Source organism: Nothobranchius furzeri, chromosome 3 (genome assembly GCF_043380555.1).
Source record: "Nothobranchius furzeri strain GRZ-AD chromosome 3, NfurGRZ-RIMD1, whole genome shotgun sequence".
NCBI lineage: Eukaryota > Metazoa > Chordata > Actinopteri > Cyprinodontiformes > Nothobranchiidae > Nothobranchius > Nothobranchius furzeri.
Genome location: NC_091743.1, coordinates 36905511 through 36927408, shown reverse-complemented (window position 1 = coordinate 36927408; position 21898 = coordinate 36905511).

Here is a 21898-nt window from a genome sequence, read left to right as displayed (position 1 = left end):
CTGACTGAGCGCCTCCAGGAATGAGGCCCAAGCAAGACGCGCCCCGAGGAGCGTCTTGACACTTGTCAACACTGGGTCTGACTGAGGGCCTCCATGAGAGAGGCCCAAGCAAGCCGCGCCCCGAAGAGCGTCTTGCCACATGTCAACACTGGGTCTGACAGAGGGCCTCCAGGAGAGAGGCCCAAGCAAGACACGCCCCGAGGAGTGTCTTGCCACATGTCAACACTGGGTCTGACTGAGCGCCTCCAGGAGAGAGGTCCAAGCAAGACACGCCCCGAGGAGCTTCTTGACACATGTCAACACTGGGTCTGACTGAGGGCCTCAATGAGAGAAGCACAAGCAAGACGCGCCCCGAGGAGCATCTTGCCACATGTCAGCACTGGGTCTGACAGAGGGCCTCCAGGAGAGAGGCCCAAGCAATACGTGCCCCGAGGAGCGTCTTGCCACATGTCACCACTGGGTCTGACTGAGAGCCTCCAGGAGAGAGGCCCAAGCAAGACGTGCCCCGAGGAGCGTCTTGCCACATGTCAACACTGGGTCTGACTGAGCGCCTCCAGGAGAGAGGCCCAAGCAAGAAGCGCCCCGAGTAGAGTCTTGCCACATGTCAACACTGGGTCTGACTGAGCGCCTCCAGGAGAGAGGCCCAAGCAAGAAGCGCCCCGAGGAGCGTCTTGCCACATGTCAACAATGGGTCTGACTGAGGGCCTCCAGGAGAGAAGCCCAAGCAAGACGCGCCCCGAGGAGCGTCTTGCCACATGTCAACAATGGGTCTGACTGAGCGCCTCCAGGAGAGAGGCCCAAGCAAGATGCGCCCCGAGGAGTGTCTTGACACTTGTCAACACTGGGTCTGACTGAGGGCCTCCATGAGAGAAGCCCAAGCAAGACGCGCCCCGAGGAGTGTCTTGCCACATGTCAACACTGGGTCCGACTGAGCGCCTCCAGGAGAGAGGCCCAAGCAAGACGCGCCCCGAGGAGAGTCTTGCCACATGTCACCACTGGGTCTGACTGAGAGCCTCCAGGAGAGAGGCCCAAGCAAGACGCGCCCCGAGGAGTGTCTTGCCACATGTCAACACTGGATCTGACTGAGCGCCTCCAGGAGAGAGGCCCAAGCAAGACGCGCACCGAGGAGCGTCTTGCCACATGTCAACACTGGGTCTGACTGAGCGCCTCCAGGAGAGAGGCCCAAGCAAGAAGCGCCCCGAGGAGAGTCTTGCCACATGTCAACACTGGGTCTGACTGAGCGCCTCCAGGAGAGAGGCCCAAGCAAGAAGCGCCCCGAGGAGTGTGTTGACACTTGTCAACACTGGGTCTGACTGAGGGCCTCCATGAGAGAAGCCCAAGCAAGACGCGCCCCGAGGAGTGTCTTGTTACATGTCAACACTGGGTCTGACAGAGGGCCTCCAGGAGAGAGGCCCAAGCAATACGTGCCCCGAGGAGCGTCTTGCCATACGTCACCACTGGGTCTGACTGAGCGCCTCCAGGAGAGAGGCCCAAGCAAGACGCGCCCCGAGGAGTGTCTTGCCACATGTCAACACTGGGTCTGACTGAGCGCCTCCAGGAGAGAGGCCCAAGTAAGACGCGCCCCGAGGAGCGTGTTGCCCCATGTCAACACTGGGTCTGACTGAGCGCCTCCAGGAGAGAGGCCCAAGCAAGACGCGCAACGAGGAGCATCTTGCCACATGTCAGCACTCGGTCTGACTGGGCGCCTCAAGGAGAGAGGCCCAAGCAAGACGCGCCCCTTGTAGCGTCTTGCCACATGTCAACACTGGGTCTCACAGAGGGCCTCCAGGAGAGAGGCCCAAGCAAGTCGCGCCCCGAGGAGAGTCTTGCCACATGTCAACACTGGGTCTGACTGAGCGCCTCCAGGAGAGAGGCCCAAGCAAGACGTGCCCCGAGGAGCGTCTTGCCACATGTCAACACTGGGTCTGACTGAGCGCCTCCAGGAGAGAGGCCCAAGCAAGAAGCGCCCCGAGGAGCGTCTTGCCACATGTCAACAATAGGTCTGACTGAGGGCCTCCAGGAGATAAGCCCAAGCAAGACGCGCCCCGAGGAGCGTCTTGCCACATGTCAACAATGGGTCTGACTGAGCGCCTCCAGGAATGAGGCCCAAGCAAGACGCGCCCCGAGGAGGGTCTTGACACTTGTCAACACTGGGTCTGACTGAGGGCCTCCATGAGAGAGGCCCAAGCAAGACGCGCCCCGAAGAGCGTCTTGCCACATGTCAACACTGGGTCTGACAGAGGGCCTCCAGGAGAGAGGCCCAAGCAAGACGCGCCCCGAGGAGTGTCTTGCCACATGTCAACACTGGGTCTGACTGAGCGCCTCCAGGAGAGAGGCCTAAGCAAGACACGCCCCGAGGAGCGTCTTGACACATGTCAACACTGGGTCTGACTGAGGGCCTCAATGAGAGAAGCCCAATCAAGACGCGTCCCGAGGAGTGTCTTGCCACATGTCAACACTGGGTCTGACAGAGGGCCTCCAGGAGAGAGGCCCAAGCAATACGTGGCCTGTGGAGCGTCTTGCCACATGTCACCACTGGGTCTGACTGAGCGCCTCCAGGACAGAGGCCCAAGTAAGACGCGCCCCGAGGAGCGTCTTGCCACATGTCACCACTTGGTCTGACTGAGCGCCTCCAGGAGAGAGGCCCAAGCAAGACGCGCCCGGAGGAGGGTCTTGCCACATGTCAACACTGGGTCTGACTGAGCGCCTCCAGGAGAGAGGCCCAAGCAAGACGTGCCCCGAGGAGCGTCTTGCCACATGTCAACACTAGGTCTGACTGAGCGCCTCCAGGAGAGAGGCCCAAGCAAGAAGCGCCCCGAGGAGCGTCTTGCCTCTTGTCAACAATGGGTCTGACTGAGGGCCTCCAGGAGAGAAGCCCAAGCAAGACGCGCCCCGAGGAGCGTCTTGACACTTGTCAACACTGGGTCTGACTGAGGGCCTCCATGAGAGAGGCCCAAGCAAGACGCGCCTCGAGGAGCGTCTTGCCACATGTCAACACTGGGTCTGACAGAGGGCCTCCAGGAGAGAGGCCCAAGCAAGACTCGCCCCGAGGAGTGTCTTGCCACATGTCACCACTGGGTCTGACTGAGCGCCTCTAGGAGAGAGGCCCAAGCAAGACGCGCCCCGAGGAGCGTCATGCCACATGTCACTACTCGGTTTGACTGAGCGCCTCCAGGAGAGAGGCCCAAGCAAGACGCGCCCCGAGGAGCGTCTTGCCACGTGTCAACACTGGGTCTGATTGAGGGCCTCCAGGAGAGAGGCCCAAGCAAGACGCGCCCCGAGGAGCGTCTTGCCACATGTCAGCACTCGGTCTGACTGAGCGCCTCCAGGAGAGAGGACCAAGCAAGACGCGCCCCGAGGAGCGTCTTGCCAGATGTCAACACTGGGTCTGACTGAGCGCCTCCAGGAGAGAGGCCCAAGTAAGACGCGCCCCGAGGAGCGTCTTGCCACATGTCAACACTGGGTCTGACTGAGCGCCTCCAGGAGAGAGGCCCAAGCAAGACGCGCCCCGAGGAGCGTCTTGCCACGTGTCAACACTGAGTCTGATTGAGGGCCTCCAGGAGAGAGGCCCAAGCAAGACGTGCCCCGAGGAGCGTCTTGCCACATGTCACCACTGGGTCTGACTGAGCGCCTCCAGGAGAGAGGCCCAAGCAAGACGCGCCCCGAGGAGCGTCTTGCCACATGTCAGCACTCGTTCTGACTGAGCGCCTCCAGGAGAGAGGCCCAAGCAAGACGCGCCCCGAGGAGCGTCTTGCCACATGTCACCACTGGGTCTGACTGAGAGCCTCCAGGAGAGAGGCCCAAGCAAGACGTGCCCCGAGGAGCGTCTTGCCACATGTCAACACTGGGTCTGACTGAGCGCCTCCAGGAGAGAGGCCCAAGTAAGACGCGCCCCGAGGAGCGTCTTGCCACATGTCAACACTGGGTCTGACTGAGCGCCTCCAGGAGAGAGGCCCAAGCAAGACGCGCCCCGAGGAGCGTCTTGACACTTGTCAACACTGGGTCTGACTGAGGGCCTCCATGAGAGAAGCCCAAGGAAGACGCGCCCCGAGGAGTGTCTTGCCACATGTCAACACTGGGTCTGACAGAGGGCCTCCAGAAGAGAGGCCCAAGCAATACGCGCCCCGAGGAGCGTCTTGCCATACGTCACCACTGGGTCTGACTGAGCGCCTCCAGGAGAGAGGCCCAAGCAAGACGCGCCCCGAGGAGCGTCTTGCCACATGTCAGCACTCGGTCTGACTGAGCGCCTCCAGGAGAGAGAGCCAAGCAAGACGCGCCCCTTGTAGCGTCTTGCCACATGTCAACACTGGGTCTCACAGAGGGCCTCCAGGAGAGAGGCCCAAGCAAGTCGCGCCCCGAGGAGAGTCTTGCCACATGTCAACACTGGGTCTGACTGAGCGCCTCCAGGAGAGAGGCCCAAGCAAGACGTGCCCCGAGGAGCGTCTTGCCACATGTCAACACTGGGTCTGACTGAGCGCCTCCAGGAGAGAGGCCCAAGCAAGAAGCGCCCCGAGGAGCGTCTTGCCACATGTCAACAATAGGTCTGACTGAGGGCCTCCAGGAGATAAGCCCAAGCAAGACGCGCCCCGAGGAGCGTCTTGCCACATGTCAACAATGGGTCTGACTGAGCGCCTCCAGGAGAGAGGCCTAAGCAAGACACGCCCCGAGGAGCGTCTTGACACATGTCAACACTGGGTCTGACTGAGGGCCTCAATGAGAGAAGCCCAATCAAGACGCGTCCCGAGGAGTGTCTTGCCACATGTCAACACTGGGTCTGACAGAGGGCCTCCAGGAGAGAGGCCCAAGCAATACGTGGCCTGTGGAGCGTCTTGCCACATGTCACCACTGGGTCTGACTGAGCGCCTCCAGGACAGAGGCCCAAGTAAGACGCGCCCCGAGGAGCGTCTTGCCACATGTCACCACTTGGTCTGACTGAGCGCCTCCAGGAGAGAGGCCCAAGCAAGACGCGCCCGGAGGAGGGTCTTGCCACATGTCAACACTGGGTCTGACTGAGCGCCTCCAGGAGAGAGGCCCAAGCAAGACGTGCCCCGAGGAGCGTCTTGCCACATGTCAACACTAGGTCTGACTGAGCGCCTCCAGGAGAGAGGCCCAAGCAAGAAGCGCCCCGAGGAGCGTCTTGCCTCTTGTCAACAATGGGTCTGACTGAGGGCCTCCAGGAGAGAAGCCCAAGCAAGACGCGCCCCGAGGAGCGTCTTGACACTTGTCAACACTGGGTCTGACTGAGGGCCTCCATGAGAGAGGCCCAAGCAAGACGCGCCCCGAGGAGCGTCTTGCCACATGTCAACACTGGGTCTGACAGAGGGCCTCCAGGAGAGAGGCCCATTCAAGACTCGCCCCGAGGAGTGTCTTGCCACATGTCACCACTGGGTCTGACTGAGCGCCTCTAGGAGAGAGGCCCAAGCAAGACGCGCCCCGAGGAGCGTCATGCCACATGTCACTACTCGGTTTGACTGAGCGCCTCCAGGAGAGAGGCCCAAGCAAGACGCGCCCCGAGGAGCGTCTTGCCACGTGTCAACACTGGGTCTGATTGAGGGCCTCCAGGAGAGAGGCCCAAGCAAGACGCGCCCCGAGGAGCGTCTTGCCACATGTCAGCACTCGGTCTGACTGAGCGCCTCCAGGAGAGAGGACCAAGCAAGACGCGCCCCGAGGAGCGTCTTGCCATACGTCACCACTGGGTCTGACTGAGCGCCTCCAGGAGAGAGGCCCAAGCAAGACGCGCCCCGAGGAGCGTCTTGCCACATGTCAGCACTCGGTCTGACTGAGCGCCTCCAGGAGAGAGAGCCAAGCAAGACGCGCCCCTTGTAGCGTCTTGCCACATGTCAACACTGGGTCTCACAGAGGGCCTCCAGGAGAGAGGCCCAAGCAAGTCGCGCCCCGAGGAGAGTCTTGCCACATGTCAACACTGGGTCTGACTGAGCGCCTCCAGGAGAGAGGCCCAAGCAAGACGTGCCCCGAGGAGCGTCTTGCCACATGTCAACACTGGGTCTGACTGAGCGCCTCCAGGAGAGAGGCCCAAGCAAGAAGCGCCCCGAGGAGCGTCTTGCCACATGTCAACAATAGGTCTGACTGAGGGCCTCCAGGAGATAAGCCCAAGCAAGACGCGCCCCGAGGAGCGTCTTGCCACATGTCAACAATGGGTCTGACTGAGCGCCTCCAGGAATGAGGCCCAAGCAAGACGCGCCCCGAGGAGGGTCTTGACACTTGTCAACACTGGGTCTGACTGAGGGCCTCCATGAGAGAGGCCCAAGCAAGACGCGCCCCGAAGAGCGTCTTGCCACATGTCAACACTGGGTCTGACAGAGGGCCTCCAGGAGAGAGGCCCAAGCAAGACGCGCCCCGAGGAGTGTCTTGCCACATGTCAACACTGGGTCTGACTGAGCGCCTCCAGGAGAGAGGCCTAAGCAAGACACGCCCCGAGGAGCGTCTTGACACATGTCAACACTGGGTCTGACTGAGGGCCTCAATGAGAGAAGCCCAATCAAGACGCGTCCCGAGGAGTGTCTTGCCACATGTCAACACTGGGTCTGACAGAGGGCCTCCAGGAGAGAGGCCCAAGCAATACGTGGCCTGTGGAGCGTCTTGCCACATGTCACCACTGGGTCTGACTGAGCGCCTCCAGGACAGAGGCCCAAGTAAGACGCGCCCCGAGGAGCGTCTTGCCACATGTCACCACTTGGTCTGACTGAGCGCCTCCAGGAGAGAGGCCCAAGCAAGACGCGCCCGGAGGAGGGTCTTGCCACATGTCAACACTGGGTCTGACTGAGCGCCTCCAGGAGAGAGGCCCAAGCAAGACGTGCCCCGAGGAGCGTCTTGCCACATGTCAACACTAGGTCTGACTGAGCGCCTCCAGGAGAGAGGCCCAAGCAAGAAGCGCCCCGAGGAGCGTCTTGCCTCTTGTCAACAATGGGTCTGACTGAGGGCCTCCAGGAGAGAAGCCCAAGCAAGACGCGCCCCGAGGAGCGTCTTGACACTTGTCAACACTGGGTCTGACTGAGGGCCTCCATGAGAGAGGCCCAAGCAAGACGCGCCCCGAGGAGCGTCTTGCCACATGTCAACACTGGGTCTGACAGAGGGCCTCCAGGAGAGAGGCCCAAGCAAGACTCGCCCCGAGGAGTGTCTTGCCACATGTCACCACTGGGTCTGACTGAGCGCCTCTAGGAGAGAGGCCCAAGCAAGACGCGCCCCGAGGAGCGTCATGCCACATGTCACTACTCGGTTTGACTGAGCGCCTCCAGGAGAGAGGCCCAAGCAAGACGCGCCCCGAGGAGCGTCTTGCCACGTGTCAACACTGGGTCTGATTGAGGGCCTCCAGGAGAGAGGCCCAAGCAAGACGCGCCCCGAGGAGCGTCTTGCCACATGTCAGCACTCGGTCTGACTGAGCGCCTCCAGGAGAGAGGACCAAGCAAGACGCGCCCCGAGGAGCGTCTTGCCAGATGTCAACACTGGGTCTGACTGAGCGCCTCCAGGAGAGAGGCCCAAGTAAGACGCGCCCCGAGGAGCGTCTTGCCACATGTCAACACTGGGTCTGACTGAGCGCCTCCAGGAGAGAGGCCCAAGCAAGACGCGCCCCGAGGAGCGTCTTGCCACGTGTCAACACTGAGTCTGATTGAGGGCCTCCAGGAGAGAGGCCCAAGCAAGACGTGCCCCGAGGAGCGTCTTGCCACATGTCACCACTGGGTCTGACTGAGCGCCTCCAGGAGAGAGGCCCAAGCAAGACGCGCCCCGAGGAGCGTCTTGCCACATGTCAGCACTCGTTCTGACTGAGCGCCTCCAGGAGAGAGGCCCAAGCAAGACGCGCCCCGAGGAGCGTCTTGCCACATGTCACCACTGGGTCTGACTGAGAGCCTCCAGGAGAGAGGCCCAAGCAAGACGTGCCCCGAGGAGCGTCTTGCCACATGTCAACACTGGGTCTGACTGAGCGCCTCCAGGAGAGAGGCCCAAGTAAGACGCGCCCCGAGGAGCGTCTTGCCACATGTCAACACTGGGTCTGACTGAGCGCCTCCAGGAGAGAGGCCCAAGCAAGACGCGCCCCGAGGAGCGTCTTGACACTTGTCAACACTGGGTCTGACTGAGGGCCTCCATGAGAGAAGCCCAAGCAAGACGCGCCCCGAGGAGTGTCTTGCCACATGTCAACACTGGGTCTGACAGAGGGCCTCCAGAAGAGAGGCCCAAGCAATACGCGCCCCGAGGAGCATCTTGCCATACGTCACCACTGGGTCTGACTGAGCGCCTCCAGGAGAGAGGCCCAAGCAAGACGCGCCCCGAGGAGCGTCTTGCCACATGTCAGCACTCGGTCTGACTGAGCGCCTCCAGGAGAGAGAGCCAAGCAAGACGCGCCCCTAGGAGCTTCTTGCCACATGTCAACACTGGGTCTGACAGAGGGCCTCCAGGAGAGAGGCCCAAGCAAGACGCGCCCCGAGGAGTGTCTTGCCACATGTCAACACTGGGTCTGACTGAGCGCCTCCAGGAGAGAGGCCCAAGCAAGACGCGCACCGAGGAGCATCTTGCCACATGTCAACACTGGGTCTGACTGAGCGCCTCCAGGAGAGAGGCCCAAGCAAGAAGCGCCCCGAGGAGAGTCTTGCCACATGTCAACAATGGGTCTGACTGAGCGCCTCCAGGAGAGAGGCCCAAGCAAGAAGCGCCCCGAGGAGCGTCTTGCCACATGTCAACAATGGGTCTGACTGAGGGCCTCCAGGAGAGAATCCCAAGCAAGACGCGCCCCGAGGAGTGTCTTGAAACATGTAAACAATGGGTCTGACAGTGCGCCTCCAGGAGAGAGGCCCAAGCAAGACGCGCCCCGAGGAGTGTCTTGCCACATGTCAACACTGGGTCTGACTGAGCGCCTCCAGGAGAGAGGCCCAAGTAAGACGCGCCCCGAGGAGCGTCTTGCCCCATGTCAACACTGGGTCTGACTGAGCGCCTCCAGGAGAGAGGCCCAAGCAAGACGCGGACCAAGGAGCGTCTTGCCACATGTCAGCACTCGGTCTGACTGAGCGCCTCCAGGAGAGAGGCCCAAGCAAGACGCGCCCCTTATAGCTTCTTGACACATGTCAACACTGGGTCTGACTGAGGGCCTCAATGAGAGAAGCACAAGCAAGACGCGCCCCGAGGAGCATCTTGCCACATGTCAGCACTGGGTCTGACAGAGGGCCTCCAGGAGAGAGGCCCAAGCAATACGTGCCCCGAGGAGCGTCTTGCCACATGTCACCACTGGGTCTGACTGAGAGCCTCCAGGAGAGAGGCCCAAGCAAGACGTGCCCCGAGGAGCGTCTTGCCACATGTCAACACTGGGTCTGACTGAGCGCCTCCAGGAGAGAGGCCCAAGCAAGAAGCGCCCCGAGTAGAGTCTTGCCACATGTCAACACTGGGTCTGACTGAGCGCCTCCAGGAGAGAGGCCCAAGCAAGAAGCGCCCCGAGGAGCGTCTTGCCACATGTCAACAATGGGTCTGACTGAGGGCCTCCATGAGAGAAGCCCAAGCAAGACGCGCCCCGAGGAGTGTCTTGCCACATGTCAACACTGGGTCCGACTGAGCGCCTCCAGGAGAGAGGCCCAAGCAAGACGCGCCCCGAGGAGAGTCTTGCCACATGTCACCACTGGGTCTGACTGAGAGCCTCCAGGAGAGAGGCCCAAGCAAGACGCGCCCCGAGGAGTGTCTTGCCACATGTCAACAATGGATCTGACTGAGCGCCTCCAGGAGAGAGGCCCAAGCAAGACGCGCACCGAGGAGCGTCTTGCCACATGTCAACACTGGGTCTGACTGAGCGCCTCCAGGAGAGAGGCCCAAGCAAGAAGCGCCCCGAGGAGAGTCTTGCCACATGTCAACACTGGGTCTGACTGAGCGCCTCCAGGAGAGAGGCCCAAGCAAGAAGCGCCCCGAGGAGTGTGTTGACACTTGTCAACACTGGGTCTGACTGAGGGCCTCCATGAGAGAAGCCCAAGCAAGACGCGCCCCGAGGAGTGTCTTGTTACATGTCAACACTGGGTCTGACAGAGGGCCTCCAGGAGAGAGGCCCAAGCAATACGTGCCCCGAGGAGCGTCTTGCCATACGTCACCACTGGGTCTGACTGAGCGCCTCCAGGAGAGAGGCCCAAGCAAGACGCGCCCTGAGGAGTGTCTTGCCACATGTCAACACTGGGTCTGACTGAGCGCCTCCAGGAGAGAGGCCCAAGTAAGACGCGCCCCGAGGAGCGTGTTGCCCCATGTCAACACTGGGTCTGACTGAGCGCCTCCAGGAGAGAGGCCCAAGCAAGACGCGCAACGAGGAGCATCTTGCCACATGTCAGCACTCGGTCTGACTGGGCGCCTCAAGGAGAGAGGCCCAAGCAAGACGCGCCCCTTGTAGCGTCTTGCCACATGTCAACACTGGGTCTCACAGAGGGCCTCCAGGAGAGAGGCCCAAGCAAGTCGCGCCCCGAGGAGAGTCTTGCCACATGTCAACACTGGGTCTGACTGAGCGCCTCCAGGAGAGAGGCCCAAGCAAGACGTGCCCCGAGGAGCGTCTTGCCACATGTCAACACTGGGTCTGACTGAGCGCCTCCAGGAGAGAGGCCCAAGCAAGAAGCGCCCCGAGGAGCGTCTTGCCACATGTCAACAATAGGTCTGACTGAGGGCCTCCAGGAGATAAGCCCAAGCAAGACGCGCCCCGAGGAGCGTCTTGCCACATGTCAACAATGGGTCTGACTGAGCGCCTCCAGGAATGAGGCCCAAGCAAGACGCGCCCCGAGGAGGGTCTTGACACTTGTCAACACTGGGTCTGACTGAGGGCCTCCATGAGAGAGGCCCAAGCAAGACGCGCCCCGAAGAGCGTCTTGCCACATGTCAACACTGGGTCTGACAGAGGGCCTCCAGGAGAGAGGCCCAAGCAAGACGCGCCCCGAGGAGTGTCTTGCCACATGTCAACACTGGGTCTGACTGAGCGCCTCCAGGAGAGAGGCCTAAGCAAGACACGCCCCGAGGAGCGTCTTGACACATGTCAACACTGGGTCTGACTGAGGGCCTCAATGAGAGAAGCCCAATCAAGACGCGTCCCGAGGAGTGTCTTGCCACATGTCAACACTGGGTCTGACAGAGGGCCTCCAGGAGAGAGGCCCAAGCAATACGTGGCCTGTGGAGCGTCTTGCCACATGTCACCACTGGGTCTGACTGAGCGCCTCCAGGACAGAGGCCCAAGTAAGACGCGCCCCGAGGAGCGTCTTGCCACATGTCACCACTTGGTCTGACTGAGCGCCTCCAGGAGAGAGGCCCAAGCAAGACGCGCCCGGAGGAGGGTCTTGCCACATGTCAACACTGGGTCTGACTGAGCGCCTCCAGGAGAGAGGCCCAAGCAAGACGTGCCCCGAGGAGCGTCTTGCCACATGTCAACACTAGGTCTGACTGAGCGCCTCCAGGAGAGAGGCCCAAGCAAGAAGCGCCCCGAGGAGCGTCTTGCCTCTTGTCAACAATGGGTCTGACTGAGGGCCTCCAGGAGAGAAGCCCAAGCAAGACGCGCCCCGAGGAGCGTCTTGACACTTGTCAACACTGGGTCTGACTGAGGGCCTCCATGAGAGAGGCCCAAGCAAGACGCGCCCCGAGGAGCGTCTTGCCACATGTCAACACTGGGTCTGACAGAGGGCCTCCAGGAGAGAGGCCCAAGCAAGACTCGCCCCGAGGAGTGTCTTGCCACATGTCACCACTGGGTCTGACTGAGCACCTCTAGGAGAGAGGCCCAAGCAAGACGCGCCCCGAGGAGCGTCATGCCACATGTCACTACTCGGTTTGACTGAGCGCCTCCAGGAGAGAGGCCCAAGCAAGACGCGCCCCGAGGAGCGTCTTGCCACGTGTCAACACTGGGTCTGATTGAGGGCCTCCAGGAGAGAGGCCCAAGCAAGACGCGCCCCGAGGAGCGTCTTGCCACATGTCAGCACTCGGTCTGACTGAGCGCCTCCAGGAGAGAGGACCAAGCAAGACGCGCCCCGAGGAGCGTCTTGCCAGATGTCAACACTGGGTCTGACTGAGCGCCTCCAGGAGAGAGGCCCAAGTAAGACGCGCCCCGAGGAGCGTCTTGCCACATGTCAACACTGGGTCTGACTGAGCGCCTCCAGGAGAGAGGCCCAAGCAAGACGCGCCCCGAGGAGCGTCTTGCCACGTGTCAACACTGAGTCTGATTGAGGGCCTCCAGGAGAGAGGCCCAAGCAAGACGTGCCCCGAGGAGCGTCTTGCCACATGTCACCACTGGGTCTGACTGAGCGCCTCCAGGAGAGAGGCCCAAGCAAGACGCGCCCCGAGGAGCGTCTTGCCACATGTCAGCACTCGTTCTGACTGAGCGCCTCCAGGAGAGAGGCCCAAGCAAGACGCGCCCCGAGGAGCGTCTTGCCACATGTCACCACTGGGTCTGACTGAGAGCCTCCAGGAGAGAGGCCCAAGCAAGACGTGCCCCGAGGAGCGTCTTGCCACATGTCAACACTGGGTCTGACTGAGCGCCTCCAGGAGAGAGGCCCAAGTAAGACGCGCCCCGAGGAGCGTCTTGCCACATGTCAACACTGGGTCTGACTGAGCGCCTCCAGGAGAGAGGCCCAAGCAAGACGCGCCCCGAGGAGCGTCTTGACACTTGTCAACACTGGGTCTGACTGAGGGCCTCCATGAGAGAAGCCCAAGCAAGACGCGCCCCGAGGAGTGTCTTGCCACATGTCAACACTGGGTCTGACAGAGGGCCTCCAGAAGAGAGGCCCAAGCAATACGCGCCCCGAGGAGCGTCTTGCCATACGTCACCACTGGGTCTGACTGAGCGCCTCCAGGAGAGAGGCCCAAGCAAGACGCGCCCCGAGGAGCGTCTTGCCACATGTCAGCACTCGGTCTGACTGAGCGCCTCCAGGAGAGAGAGCCAAGCAAGACGCTCCCCTAGGAGCTTCTTGCCACATGTCAACACTGGGTCTGACAGAGGGCCTCCAGGAGAGAGGCCCAAGCAAGACGCGCCCCGAGGAGTGTCTTGCCACATGTCAACACTGGGTCTGACTGAGCGCCTCCAGGAGAGAGGCCCAAGCAAGACGCGCACCGAGGAGCATCTTGCCACATGTCAACACTGGGTCTGACTGAGCGCCTCCAGGAGAGAGGCCCAAGCAAGAAGCGCCCCGAGGAGAGTCTTGCCACATGTCAACAATGGGTCTGACTGAGCGCCTCCAGGAGAGAGGCCCAAGCAAGAAGCGCCCCGAGGAGCGTCTTGCCACATGTCAACAATGGGTCTGACTGAGGGCCTCCAGGAGAGAATCCCAAGCAAGACGCGCCCCGAGGAGTATCTTGAAACATGTAAACAATGGGTCTGACAGTGCGCCTCCAGGAGAGAGGCCCAAGCAAGACGCGCCGCGAGGAGTGTCTTGCCACATGTCAACACTGGGTCTGACTGAGCGCCTCCAGGAGAGAGGCCCAAGTAAGACGCGCCCCGAGGAGCGTCTTGCCCCATGTCAACACTGGGTCTGACTGAGCGCCTCCAGGAGAGAGGCCCAAGCAAGACGCGGACCGAGGAGCGTCTTGCCACATGTCAGCACTCGGTCTGACTGAGCGCCTCCAGGAGAGAGGCCCAAGCAAGACGCGCCCCTTATAGCGTCTTGCCACATGTCAACACTGGGTCTGACAGAGGGCCTCCAGGAGAGAGGCCCAAGCAAGACGCGCCCCGAGGAGTGTCTTGCCACATGTCAACACTGGGTCTGACTGAGCGCCTCCAGGAGAGAGGCCCAAGCAAGACGTGCCCCAAGGAGCGTCTTGCCACATGTCAACACTGGGTCTGACTGAGCACCTCCAGGAGAGAGGCCCAAGCAAGAAGCGCCCCGAGGAGCGTATTGCCACATGTCAACAATAGGTCTGACTGAGGGCCTCCAGGAGAGAAGCCCAAGCAAGACGCGCCCCGAGGAGCGTCTTGCCACATGTCAACAATGGGTCTGACTGAGCGCCTCCAGGAATGAGGCCCAAGCAAGACGCGCCCCGAGGAGCGTCTTGACACTTGTCAACACTGGGTCTGACTGAGGGCCTCCATGAGAGAGGCCCAAGCAAGACGCGCCCCGAAGAGCGTCTTGCCACATGTCAACACTGGGTCTGACAGAGGGCCTCCAGGAGAGAGGCCTAAGCAAGACACGCCCCGAGGAGTGTCTTGCCACATGTCAACACTGGGTCTGACTGAGCGCCTCCAGGAGAGAGGTCCAAGCAAGACACGCCCCGAGGAGCTTCTTGACACATGTCAACACTGGGTCTGACTGAGGGCCTCAATGAGAGAAGCACAAGCAAGACGCGCCCCGAGGAGCATCTTGCCACATGTCAACACTGGGTCTGACAGAGGGCCTCCAGGAGAGAGGCCCAAGCAATACGTGCCCCGAGGAGCGTCTTGACACATGTCAACACTGGGTCTGACAGAGGGCCTCCAGGAGAGAGGCCCAAGCAAGACGCGCCCCGAGGAGTGTCTTGCCACATGTCAACACTGGGTCTGACTGAGCGCCTCCAGGAGAGAGGCCCAAGCAAGATGCGCCCCGAGGAGAGTCTTGCCACATGTCACCACTGGGTCTGACTGAGAGCCTCCAGGAGAGAGGCCCAAGCAAGACGCGCCCCGAGGAGTGTCTTGCCACATGTCAACACTGGATCTGACTGAGCGCCTCCAGGAGAGAGGCCCAAGCAAGACGCGCACCGAGGAGCGTCTTGCCACATGTCAACACTGGGTCTGACTGAGCGCCTCCAGGAGAGAGGCCCAAGCAAGAAGCGCCCCGAGAAGAGTCTTGCCACATGTCAACACTGGGTCTGACTGAGCGCCTCCAGGAGAGAGGCCCAAGCAAGAAGCGCCCCGAGGAGCGTCTTGCCAAATGTCAACAATGGGTCTGACTGAGGGCCTCCAGGAGAGAAGCCCAAGCAAGACGCGCCCCAAGGAGTGTCTTGCCACATGTCAACAATGGGTCTGACTGAGCGCCTCCAGGAGAGAGGCCCAAGCAAGACGCGCCCCGAGGAGTGTGTTGACACTTGTCAACACTGGGTCTGACTGAGGGCCTCCATGAGAGAAGCCCAAGCAAGACGCGCCCCGAGGAGTGTCTTGTTACATGTCAACACTGGGTCTGACAGAAGGCCTCCAGGAGAGAGGCCCAAGCAATACGTGCCCCGAGGAGCGTCTTGCCATACATCACCACTGGGTCTGACTGAGCGCCTCCAGGAGAGAGGCCCAAGCAAGACGCGCCCCGAGGAGTGTCTTGCAACATGTCAACACTGGGTCTGACTGAGCGCCTCCAGGAGAGAGGCCCAAGTAAGACGCGCCCCGAGGAGCGTCTTGCCCCATGTCAACACTGGGTCTGACTGAGCGCCTCCAGGAGAGAGGCCCAAGCAAGACACGCACCGAGGAGCATCTTGCCACATGTCAGCACTCGGTCTGACTGGGCGCCTCAAGGAGAGAGGCCCAAGCAAGACGCGCCCCTTGTAGCGTCTTGCCACATGTCAACACTGGGTCTGACAGAGGGCCTCCAGGAGAGAGGCCCAAGCAAGACACGCCCCGAGGAGTGTCTTGCCACATGTCAACACTGGGTCTGACTGAGCGCCTCCAGGAGAGAGGCCTAAGCAAGACACGCCCCGAGGAGCGTCTTGACACATGTCAACACTGGGTCTGACTGAGGGCCTCAATGAGAGAAGCCCAATCAAGACGCGTCCCGAGGAGTGTCTTGCCACATGTCAACACTGGGTCTGACAGAGGGCCTCCAGGAGAGAGGCCCAAGCAATACGTGGCCTGTGGAGCGTCTTGCCACATGTCACCACTGGGTCTGACTGAGCGCCTCCAGGACAGAGGCCCAAGTAAGACGCGCCCCGAGGAGCGTCTTGCCACATGTCACCACTTGGTCTGACTGAGCGCCTCCAGGAGAGAGGCCCAAGCAAGACGCGCCCGGAGGAGGGTCTTGCCACATGTCAACACTGGGTCTGACTGAGCGCCTCCAGGAGAGAGGCCCAAGCAAGACGTGCCCCGAGGAGCGTCTTGCCACATGTCAACACTAGGTCTGACTGAGCGCCTCCAGGAGAGAGGCCCAAGCAAGAAGCGCCCCGAGGAGCGTCTTGCCTCTTGTCAACAATGGGTCTGACTGAGGGCCTCCAGGAGAGAAGCCCAAGCAAGACGCGCCCCGAGGAGCGTCTTGACACTTGTCAACACTGGGTCTGACTGAGGGCCTCCATGAGAGAGGCCCAAGCAAGACGCGCCCCGAGGAGCGTCTTGCCACATGTCAACACTGGGTCTGACAGAGGGCCTCCAGGAGAGAGGCCCAAGCAAGACTCGCCCCGAGGAGTGTCTTGCCACATGTCACCACTGGGTCTGACTGAGCGCCTCTAGGAGAGAGGCCCAAGCAAGACGCGCCCCGAGGAGCGTCATGCCACATGTCACTACTCGGTTTGACTGAGCGCCTCCAGGAGAGAGGCCCAAGCAAGACGCGCCCCGAGGAGCGTCTTGCCACGTGTCAACACTGGGTCTGATTGAGGGCCTCCAGGAGAGAGGCCCAAGCAAGACGCGCCCCGAGGAGCGTCTTGCCACATGTCAGCACTCGGTCTGACTGAGCGCCTCCAGGAGAGAGGACCAAGCAAGACGCGCCCCGAGGAGCGTCTTGCCACATGTCAACACTGGGTCTGACTGAGCGCCTCCAGGAGAGAGGCCCAAGTAAGACGCGCCCCGAGGAGCGTCTTGCCACATGTCAACACTGGGTCTGACTGAGCGCCTCCAGGAGAGAGGCCCAAGCAAGACGCGCCCCGAGGAGCGTCTTGCCACGTGTCAACACTGAGTCTGATTGAGGGCCTCCAGGAGAGAGGCCCAAGCAAGACGTGCCCCGAGGAGCGTCTTGCCACATGTCACCACTGGGTCTGACTGAGCGCCTCCAGGAGAGAGGCCCAAGCAAGACGCGCCCCGAGGAGCGTCTTGCCACATGTCAGCACTCGTTCTGACTGAGCGCCTCCAGGAGAGAGGCCCAAGCAAGACGCGCCCCGAGGAGCGTCTTGCCACATGTCACCACTGGGTCTGACTGAGAGCCTCCAGGAGAGAGGCCCAAGCAAGACGTGCCCCGAGGAGCGTCTTGCCACATGTCAACACTGGGTCTGACTGAGCGCCTCCAGGAGAGAGGCCCAAGTAAGACGCGCCCCGAGGAGCGTCTTGCCACATGTCAACACTTGGTCTGACTGAGCGCCTCCAGGAGAGAGGCCCAAGCAAGACGTGCCCCGAGGAGCGTCTTGCCACATGTCAACACTAGGTCTGACTGAGCGCCTCCAGGAGAGAGGCCCAAGCAAGAAGCGCCCCGAGGAGCGTCTTGCCTCTTGTCAACAATGGGTCTGACTGAGGGCCTCCAGGAGAGAGGCCCAAGTAAGACGCGCCCCGAGGAGCGTCTTGCCACATGTCACCACTTGGTCTGACTGAGCGCCTCCAGGAGAGAGGCCCAAGCAAGACGCGCCCGGAGGAGGGTCTTGCCACATGTCAACACTGGGTCTGACTGAGCGCCTCCAGGAGAGAGGCCCAAGCAAGACGTGCCCCGAGGAGCGTCTTGCCACATGTCAACACTAGGTCTGACTGAGCGCCTCCAGGAGAGAGGCCCAAGCAAGAAGCGCCCCGAGGAGCGTCTTGCCTCTTGTCAACAATGGGTCTGACTGAGGGCCTCCAGGAGAGAAGCCCAAGCAAGACGCGCCCCGAGGAGCGTCTTGACACTTGTCAACACTGGGTCTGACTGAGGGCCTCCATGAGAGAGGCCCAAGCAAGACGCGCCCCGAGGAGCGTCTTGCCACATGTCAACACTGGGTCTGACAGAGGGCCTCCAGGAGAGAGGCCCAAGCAAGACTCGCCCCGAGGAGTGTCTTGCCACATGTCACCACTGGGTCTGACTGAGCGCCTCTAGGAGAGAGGCCCAAGCAAGACGCGCCCCGAGGAGCGTCATGCCACATGTCACTACTCGGTTTGACTGAGCGCCTCCAGGAGAGAGGCCCAAGCAAGACGCGCCCCGAGGAGCGTCTTGCCACGTGTCAACACTGGGTCTGATTGAGGGCCTCCAGGAGAGAGGCCCAAGCAAGACGCGCCCCGAGGAGCGTCTTGCCACATGTCAGCACTCGGTCTGACTGAGCGCCTCCAGGAGAGAGGACCAAGCAAGACGCGCCCCGAGGAGCGTCTTGCCACATGTCAACACTGGGTCTGACTGAGCGCCTCCAGGAGAGAGGCCCAAGTAAGACGCGCCCCGAGGAGCGTCTTGCCACATGTCAACACTGGGTCTGACTGAGCGCCTCCAGGAGAGAGGCCCAAGCAAGACGCGCCCCGAGGAGCGTCTTGCCACGTGTCAACACTGAGTCTGATTGAGGGCCTCCAGGAGAGAGGCCCAAGCAAGACGCGCCCCGAGGAGCGTCTTGCCACATGTCAACACTGGGTCTGACAGAGGGCCTCCAGGAGAGAGGCCCAAGCAAGACTCGCCCCGAGGAGTGTCTTGCCACATGTCACCACTGGGTCTGACTGAGCGCCTCTAGGAGAGAGGCCCAAGCAAGACGCGCCCCGAGGAGCGTCATGCCACATGTCACTACTCGGTTTGACTGAGCGCCTCCAGGAGAGAGGCCCAAGCAAGACGCGCCCCGAGGAGCGTCTTGCCACGTGTCAACACTGGGTCTGATTGAGGGCCTCCAGGAGAGAGGCCCAAGCAAGACGCGCCCCGAGGAGCGTCTTGCCACATGTCAGCACTCGGTCTGACTGAGCGCCTCCAGGAGAGAGGACCAAGCAAGACGCGCCCCGAGGAGCGTCTTGCCACATGTCAACACTGGGTCTGACTGAGCGCCTCCAGGAGAGAGGCCCAAGTAAGACGCGCCCCGAGGAGCGTCTTGCCACATGTCAACACTGGGTCTGACTGAGCGCCTCCAGGAGAGAGGCCCAAGCAAGACGCGCCCCGAGGAGCGTCTTGCCACGTGTCAACACTGAGTCTGATTGAGGGCCTCCAGGAGAGAGGCCCAAGCAAGACGTGCCCCGAGGAGCGTCTTGCCACATGTCACCACTGGGTCTGACTGAGCGCCTCCAGGAGAGAGGCCCAAGCAAGACGCGCCCCGAGGAGCGTCTTGCCACATGTCAGCACTCGTTCTGACTGAGCGCCTCCAGGAGAGAGGCCCAAGCAAGACGCGCCCCGAGGAGCGTCTTGCCACATGTCACCACTGGGTCTGACTGAGAGCCTCCAGGAGAGAGGCCCAAGCAAGACGTGCCCCGAGGAGCGTCTTGCCACATGTCAACACTGGGTCTGACTGAGCGCCTCCAGGAGAGAGGCCCAAGTAAGACACGCCCCGAGGAGCGTCTTGCCACATGTCAACACTGGGTCTGACTGAGCGCCTCCAGGAGAGAGGCCCAAGCAAGACGCGCCCCGAGGAGCGTCTTGACACTTGTCAACACTGGGTCTGACTGAGGGCCTCCATGAGAGAAGCCCAAGCAAGACGCGCCCCGAGGAGTGTCTTGCCACATGTCAACACTGGGTCTGACAGAGGGCCTCCAGAAGAGAGGCCCAAGCAATACGCGCCCCGAGGAGCGTCTTGCCATACGTCACCACTGGGTCTGACTGAGCGCCTCCAGGAGAGAGGCCCAAGCAAGACGCGCCCCGAGGAGCGTCTTGCCACATGTCAGCACTCAGTCTGACTGAGCGCCTCCAGGAGAGAGAGCCAAGCAAGACGCGCCCCTAGGAGCTTCTTGCCACATGTCAACACTGGGTCTGACAGAGGGCCTCCAGGAGAGAGGCCCAAGCAAGACGCGCCCCGAGGAGTGTCTTGCCACATGTCAACACTGGGTCTGACTGAGCGCCTCCAGGAGAGAGGCCCAAGCAAGACGCGCACCGAGGAGCATCTTGCCACATGTCAACACTGGGTCTGACTGAGCGCCTCCAGGAGAGAGGCCCAAGCAAGAAGCGGCCCGAGGAGAGTCTTGCCACATGTCAACACTGGGTCTGACTGAGGGCCTCCATGAGAGAGGCCCAAGCAAGACGCGCCCCGAGGAGCGTCTTGCCACATGTCAACACTGGGTCTGACAGAGGGCCTCCAGGAGAGAGGCCCAAGCAAGACTCGCCCCGAGGAGTGTCTTGCCACATGTCACCACTGGGTCTGACTGAGCGCCTCTAGGAGAGAGGCCCAAGCAAGACGCGCCCCGAGGAGCGTCATGCCACATGTCACTACTCGGTTTGACTGAGCGCCTCCAGGAGAGAGGCCCAAGCAAGACGCGCCCCGAGGAGCGTCTTGCCACGTGTCAACACTGGGTCTGATTGAGGGCCTCCAGGAGAGAGGCCCAAGCAAGACGCGCCCCGAGGAGCGTCTTGCCACATGTCAGCACTCGGTCTGACTGAGCGCCTCCAGGAGAGAGGACCAAGCAAGACGCGCCCCGAGGAGCGTCTTGCCACATGTCAACACTGGGTCTGACTGAGCGCCTCCAGGAGAGAGGCCCAAGTAAGACGCGCCCCGAGGAGCGTCTTGCCACATGTCAACACTGGGTCTGACTGAGCGCCTCCAGGAGAGAGGCCCAAGCAAGACGCGCCCCGAGGAGCGTCTTGCCACGTGTCAACACTGAGTCTGATTGAGGGCCTCCAGGAGAGAGGCCCAAGCAAGACGTGCCCCGAGGAGCGTCTTGCCACATGTCACCACTGGGTCTGACTGAGCGCCTCCAGGAGAGAGGCCCAAGCAAGACGCGCCCCGAGGAGCGTCTTGCCACATGTCAGCACTCGTTCTGACTGAGCGCCTCCAGGAGAGAGGCCCAAGCAAGACGCGCCCCGAGGAGCGTCTTGCCACATGTCACCACTGGGTCTGACTGAGAGCCTCCAGGAGAGAGGCCCAAGCAAGACGTGCCCCGAGGAGCGTCTTGCCACATGTCAACACTGGGTCTGACTGAGCGCCTCCAGGAGAGAGGCCCAAGTAAGACGCGCCCCGAGGAGCGTCTTGCCACATGTCAACACTTGGTCTGACTGAGCGCCTCCAGGAGAGAGGCCCAAGCAAGACGTGCCCCGAGGAGCGTCTTGCCACATGTCAACACTAGGTCTGACTGAGCGCCTCCAGGAGAGAGGCCCAAGCAAGAAGCGCCCCGAGGAGCGTCTTGCCTCTTGTCAACAATGGGTCTGACTGAGGGCCTCCAGGAGAGAGGCCCAAGTAAGACGCGCCCCGAGGAGCGTCTTGCCACATGTCACCACTTGGTCTGACTGAGCGCCTCCAGGAGAGAGGCCCAAGCAAGACGCGCCCGGAGGAGGGTCTTGCCACATGTCAACACTGGGTCTGACTGAGCGCCTCCAGGAGAGAGGCCCAAGCAAGACGTGCCCCGAGGAGCGTCTTGCCACATGTCAACACTAGGTCTGACTGAGCGCCTCCAGGAGAGAGGCCCAAGCAAGAAGCGCCCCGAGGAGCGTCTTGCCTCTTGTCAACAATGGGTCTGACTGAGGGCCTCCAGGAGAGAAGCCCAAGCAAGACGCGCCCCGAGGAGCGTCTTGACACTTGTCAACACTGGGTCTGACTGAGGGCCTCCATGAGAGAGGCCCAAGCAAGACGCGCCCCGAGGAGCGTCTTGCCACATGTCAACACTGGGTCTGACAGAGGGCCTCCAGGAGAGAGGCCCAAGCAAGACTCGCCCCGAGGAGTGTCTTGCCACATGTCACCACTGGGTCTGACTGAGCGCCTCTAGGAGAGAGGCCCAAGCAAGACGCGCCCCGAGGAGCGTCATGCCACATGTCACTACTCGGTTTGACTGAGCGCCTCCAGGAGAGAGGCCCAAGCAAGACGCGCCCCGAGGAGCGTCTTGCCACGTGTCAACACTGGGTCTGATTGAGGGCCTCCAGGAGAGAGGCCCAAGCAAGACGCGCCCCGAGGAGCGTCTTGCCACATGTCAGCACTCGGTCTGACTGAGCGCCTCCAGGAGAGAGGACCA